Raw genomic sequence first — 6,753 nt, forward strand, 5'->3', positions numbered from 1 at the left:
AATGGAGTAATATGAATTTATTTTGATAGTTTATTATAAGGATCACAAAATCACTGGCTGTACCCTCTATCCTTCAAAGCGGGCCACATAATAAAGCTTTATATATGAATAGGTGCAAAAACAAAAGATCAAGTGTGACGGTTCACATGTCAGGTGTCGAGACAAAATTGGTCCTGTATATGCTTTCATGCATCAGATGCAGTAATAAGAAAAGCATCCAGATAGTGCTCCTAATTAGCTTTGGATAGCTTTTAGTGGATCTGATCATTATAACATGTTGCCACATGCAGAAATACACAAATTTTAATATTGAGCTTAGTTTTCTAAAGTGCAGAACCTATACCTTGTGAGCATGGTGTCACAAAGACCCTACAAAGGAGACCCCTCATTATTCCCAAACCCACTGAAATGCCAATTGACCTACTTCGGCAAGAGATACAAATAATAGAGCGATGCAATCAAAACAAATGTTTCAAAACATCAACTCAGTTTGGGACACATCTCAGTCTCCAGAAAAACACACCTGGTCTTATCCCATACAACAAGGATGTCCTTGAGAATATTCATTGATTTATTAAAATTTTACTAGAATAAGATATTGTACTTGGGATTATCTGTGTGCTCTTTAAGACTGAAGTAAACGTTTAAGACTTCATGGGATAAAACAAGGATGTTCTTAGAGAATATTCATTGATTTATTAAAATTTGACTAAAATAAGACATTGTACTTGGGATTCATCAGTGTCCTATTTAAGACTGAAGCAACCGTTTAACCATTTAAGACTTGATCAAGTTCTTAAAATAATGTAAGCTCCTCATAGCAAGTGTGCTCGTCCAGAGTCTTCCATACAAGTTTGTAAACACAAAGTGAAACTTAAAAGCATCAGAACATTTTATAAAAATAACTTTTTAAGTATTCAAAAGCCAAAGAAGAAAAACTAACAAAGGAAATACCTGCTCAAAAGTTACTTGATACATCAAGGCAAAAGAACATTTTAAGTATTCAAAAGCCAAGAAGAAAAAATAACAAAGAAAAATACGGGTTCGAAAGATCCTTCATACATCAAGGAAAAAGGTGGCCGATTATCTCGTGCTCCACTTGTCCCAGATAATGTCCTTTGGCTATAAGAATTGGTTACAGAGGGATCAGTTGGAACAATTACCGTAACAAAATGGGAACTTTAAAAAATTGTTAATAAATTGATGCATGAAAGCCAGCATGAAATTAATTGTGCATTTGGACCCAATTTTTTGCAAAAATAGTAAGTGTATGCGGATTGCCAATATAGCACGTGATAATGAAGGAACTGCCATTAAATTGTTCCATTAATTGTGATGAACAATTTCTAAGGGGGAGTATTTTTCATCAAACATTCAGTCATGGAGAGGCATGTCATTTCAAGACGTGTGATGTCTTTGACAGTTGAATACTAGACCTTACTTTGAGATGCAAAGACATGCCATGCATGTAAAGATAGGTCATGTTCTTGTGGTGCCATGCTTTTTGACAGTTGAATGTCAATGCACAGACAAGAAGGGGAGAGGCTAAGAATATTTCAATCAAGATGTTAGCAATATTAAATATGCCTCTTGAATAGGGCATCCAATAATAAAGAAAAAAGCAATGTTGATGGAGATTGCCCAAGAACATGAAACTATTTTCTTTTTGTAGGAAGATGACAATATTGTTAGTTGATAGTAAAAGAACAAATGCAATGGAGAAACATAAACCAAACATAGTATAACTTGAGGGACTGCCGGAATTCATGGATCAGAAACTCATGATGTGAGGACCAAAGTGTGGGCTCCAATAGAATTACATTAAGGGGAAATGGCCTATGCCATTTGATAATGGGCAAGTGGCCTATGCCCTTTCATAATGAGTTCTGCCCTTTGATAATGGCCAAATGGCCTATGCCCTTTGATAATGAGTTATATGATGCACAATATTACACCTAGGTATTGAGGTAAAATAGTGTATATGCAACTTTAAGTATCCCTTGTTTCACATCAATGATTAAAAACTTGATTTGATATATGAGTTATATGATGCACCATATTTGTTTTTTTAACTACGTGAATTCAAGTATATTTACCATTAGTCTCCTCTAATATTTCAAGTTAAAGTTAAAATTAATAGCAAGCTCTGAATCCTTTTAACATTCTTCCAATTTCCTAATTTGAAAAGGAAAATATTGTAGTTGACGTTCAAATGGATCTACAATTTCCCTTTTTAGGATGATCTTCAACTTTAAAAGTTTGAAAATTGAAGTTAAAATGGTATTTGGAATAAAGAATTCATACGGTTATCCTATTCACATTCAAAGCATGGGTACGACACATGAATAAAGTATGTAATAGAAAGGGCATCTTTTACAAATAAAATGCCAAATGCATGTTATTCTTTAATAATATATCAAAATATACAAACTTTATGACCATACTTTTAAAAATTCTAATTCTTTTGAACTACATGAGATATTAAATGTAGTTATATATTAAAATTTACAATTAAAATAATAATAATTAAGATACCAATTTAACTTGAGGATGTCTTTAGTAGTTATAACATATTACTAATAAAGTAATAAAAAAGTAAATATGTTTTTTAATTATAAATATTTCAATATGTATTTATTATTATAACAATTTTATTACTAATAATATAGTAATTCATGTATCATGACAATAATAAGTATAGTTTCATTAATTATATAATTATAAAGTACATAAAATTATTAAAATTAGAATAAGTTATTATTAATATATTGAACTAATAACAATTATATTATATGAATTTATTATAATTGATTTAAATTTAATAATTTAAGTTATTATAGGTAACTATTTTAATATTAACATTAGAATCAACGTTAATAATGTGATCATGAAATTATAATGAATATTACAACAACAAAAGCCATTACACAACATCTATGAGCGAAAATAAACAGTGTTTCGCCCATAGGCTCAGTGCCATCCAATTTTTTTGGATGGCGTGGAAAAATTGACCGCATCAGATATACTATGTCCATTGCAATACAGTCGATTTATCACGTGAAACTGCAACGGCTTTACAAGAGCTGTTGGGACTTTTTAGGCCAAACCACAATGCCTTGCAGCTCTACGAGAGCCGTTGTGGGGCAAAACACTGTACACTTTCACCCATTGTATTTTTAAGACTTTTCTTAAAACAATTATGTAAATATAATTAGAATCATTGATAAATATTATGAATACGTTTTATATGTAATGCACTTTCCCATTGAAAAATCACATAATTATTTAGGTGATCGGTTAATGTATATCAAAATACTATTTCATTGCATATTTATGAAATTATTTACATAAATGTTTGAAACATATCTATATACTCTTGATTACGTATTTACGTAATACGTATCTACACACTCTTGATTACATATTTACGTAATTATTTATGTGATCACTTAATTCATTTCTATGTATAACGACACGTGATCCCACTAGAGGCAATCTTGCACGAACTTCACCCTTTTCTTAATCTCATAAACGTAAGGAAACCTTATTCCAACGAGAGATTCCAACTTTTCTTAAGGTGGGAAAAAATGATATCAAGAGAACCTTTGTATGGATATTGAAAAGCTATCGGAGTAATAATGAATGAAATTTAAAATATGACTGGAAATTAAAATAATTCACAGACATTTAAATCAAATTTATTTCTAGCACGGTACGACGGATTTGCCATTTGACAGTAGATGAGAACCCAAGAAATAAGCTCTCAAATGAAATAATTAATAAAACTTAGAAATCTTTATCAAATACAAGTCACTTATGTCTAGTGTTCCGGGACTCGGCCAAATCGACTCTAACTCAGCCCGAGCACCTTGCATAGGCAAGTTTATGTGACCAAATAACCTCTTTAAAGTCTCTTAAAAAACAAAAATTTTGTTATAAAAAAATGAATATGTGATCTAAAAATATGTTATGCACGCTTTTTATGTTTTTTTAATGATGATTTGTGAATTTTTTTCATTATCTGCTTTAATTTTTCATTTTCTTTTCAAAATTTTCTCAAATATTTAAAGGTATAAAACGATTTTTTTCAATGATCTATCTTTCATATAACGTTTTCATCTTTGTAGGCTTTCAGTGATCTCTATTACTTATTTTATTTTTTCACTAGTTTTTAATTATTTTTAAAAATTCTTTTACAAAACTTTAATTCTAGATTTTTGGGCCTATTTTGGTGTTGTATAGGACTTGGTTGAACCCACTCATATTTGGCCGAGTAACTTGGCCCTATCAAGGGTTGACTCTGAGGCCCGAACTGAAGCCTCAAAACATTACTTATTATGTACATCATTGAAATATTGAATAGCTACTTATTTGGTTAATATTTGTTCCATGGCAAGAACATCATTACTCATATCTTTTATTTTTTCTCGATATTATTCATTGCCAATATCGTTATGATGCGCATGTTCTACTATATGAAGTACTCCCAAAAATAAAACAGTCCAAAAACGATAGACATTCTCAACTTAATTTCTTAATAATCTTATGTTGTTATTTAGGTATGTTAGAGAGATTGTATTCAAGTCTTGAAGGCATGTTGGTACTAACAATCACACTAATAAGTGTGAGTAATATAAAATGCTGCTCGTGGAAAGTGTGGCCAGGGAATTGATTGGTTGTTTTGATGTGATTAATCACTTTTATGAAAGAAAGTATATTAAAGCTCAAGCTTCAAGCTTTATGTAGATCTTGAAAAAAAAATGGAGATCCATCTCAAATGATATTTAGAGATACATCGAAGAGAGAAAGAGAGTTGTGCTATGATATAGTTAAGGTATCGGAGGAGACCTCTCTTTATTTTATTTTTTTATTTGTAAAAAAATTATAGATTAAAATGATTTTTGGTTATAGGGTGTCAAGCTTTCTAGTGTAGAGGTTGATGGCTAATGTGGAGGAGATTTGTTTTCTGGTTTCGTTCTATAGGGTGTAAAAGCTTTCCATAGTTGAGGTTGATTCCTTAACGCTCCAAACAAAAAGTAAATTTGCATGGCTTCCATTGTTAGGGTAACAAGAGGTAAATTTGCATCCTTCCCTATTTGTATGGCTTCCATTGATAGAATGTTTTGTATGTTTGCATGGCATTGATAGAGTGTTTTGTATGTTTGCATGGCTTTCTTTTCATAGGGTGTGAAGATTTGTACAGAGGTTGATTCCTTAACACGGTAAACAAAAAGAAGAGGTTGATTCCTTAACACTGCAAACAAAGATGAACTTCGCAGCTAGACCATTGATAAGAGTGTTTTGTATGTTTGTATGGCTTTCTTTTTTCATAGGTTTTCAAGATTTGTACAGTGGTTGATTCCTTAACACGGCAAACAAAAGAAGAGGTTGATTCCTTAACACTGCAAACAAAGAGGAACTTCGCAGCTAGGCCAGTATCGCTCTTGTATTGCTGTACGGAGAGTATTGGCTGATAGGAACAATGGCTACACGCGAGAGTATTGGCTGATAGGAACAACCCATACACGAGTATTGGCTGATAGGAAGTATGATTTGTCTGATAGGAAGTATTGGCTGAGACAATGAGTAATACTTCGTTTAAGTATGGCTCTTGAATGTTTTGCTCAAAAAAAATAATACTTATCAAAAAAATAATACTTATCAATATTGGTTATTTCAGTTGGTGTTAATTCTATTTTATAATTATTATAATGTCTTGATTTAGAAATAAAATTTAAAATTTTGAATATTATCAGAGACGTGGGTAATCGAGAGGTTTGGGGGAGAGAGAGGTTTAGATTTATCAGAATGTTTTGTTTGTCAGGTTATTTCAATTGAGGTTAATTCTCTTTTATAATTCGTTGTAATGTACTGATTTAGAAATAAAATTTTGAATATTATCAAAGAGGTGCTTAAGAGAGAGGGGTTTAGGGGAGACAGGTTTAGAGAGAAAAGAAAAAAATAGATAGAATTGTCATCTTAAATTATGTTTGGGCTAAGATTATGCTGTCAAAATGGGTTAATTGGGTCCTGGGTTAGAAGATATATTATTTAGAATCCCTGTACTGTCAAAAAGTTTTTAAAATTGTACACCGTATACTCTAGGTTTTTTGAAAAATGGTACACCCTATACACAAAAATATAATGCATAGAGATATTTCCTTTTTTAGTAATAATTAGTTTGTGTAACTATGAATTCTATGAATGTGACTAGGAGGAGAATTTGGGTTCTAAATAGTTGATGAGGATGTCTTGATGGTCCATTTTTTAGAAATATCATAATTTGAGATCCTTTTGGATGTAGGTGTAATGTGCCATTGTAATAGTTCCCTTCAATTTTACAAGCCTTTTTATCTTTTTATTTCAATTGTAATAAAACATGGTTATCATTATCTTCATCGTAGCATTTTTTCAATTAATTGGGGGTCGGCTATTTGAATTCTGATCCGCCATTCTACTCGCATATCCTAAAGAGAGATCATAAGTCTCCATATCTTTTCTTGCTACTTCTAATCATGTCCTTTTGGATCTACCTCTTGTCTTTTTTTACCCTTTCATTTGAATTAACTTGTACCTCATAATAATTGTTGTACTGGCAGTGTAGGAAAAACCAAATTGGAATGGTTAACTGGACATGAAGTTGGAAGCGGTTCAACTAGCCTAACAGGTAAATCGGCTGGTTCAACTGGCCTAACCAGGCAAGTCCCCGGTGGTAAAAAAAGTGTTAAAAAATAAAAAACTCTAAAAAAATCT

At 31.5% G+C, this 6,753-nt stretch overlaps 2 long non-coding RNA genes across 3 annotated transcripts; one reads left to right on the plus strand and one right to left on the minus strand.

The window, feature by feature from the left end:
* LOC148780311 (uncharacterized) lies at positions 1-2,248 on the minus strand. The gene is made up of 2 exons (XR_016041058.1): positions 2,097-2,248; positions 1-1,122 (listed from the first exon to the last, which is right to left on the minus strand). It is a non-coding gene; the product is annotated as an uncharacterized LOC148780311 (long non-coding RNA).
* Positions 2,249-2,939: 691 nt separating this feature from the next.
* LOC110008228 (uncharacterized) lies at positions 2,940-6,753 on the plus strand. 2 transcript variants are annotated; one of them, XR_016041059.1, is made up of 5 exons: positions 2,940-4,834; positions 4,984-5,074; positions 5,185-5,239; positions 5,334-5,602; positions 6,600-6,753. It is a non-coding gene; the product is annotated as an uncharacterized LOC110008228 (long non-coding RNA). The 2 variants fall into 2 exon arrangements; XR_002282894.2 differs by lacking the exon at positions 6,600-6,753 and having other exon boundaries at positions 5,334-5,679.

Source organism: Amborella trichopoda, chromosome 9 (genome assembly GCF_054954075.1).
Source record: "Amborella trichopoda isolate Santa Cruz 75 chromosome 9, AtrichopodaSantaCruz75HAP2 v2.0, whole genome shotgun sequence".
Lineage (NCBI taxonomy): Eukaryota > Viridiplantae > Streptophyta > Magnoliopsida > Amborellales > Amborellaceae > Amborella > Amborella trichopoda.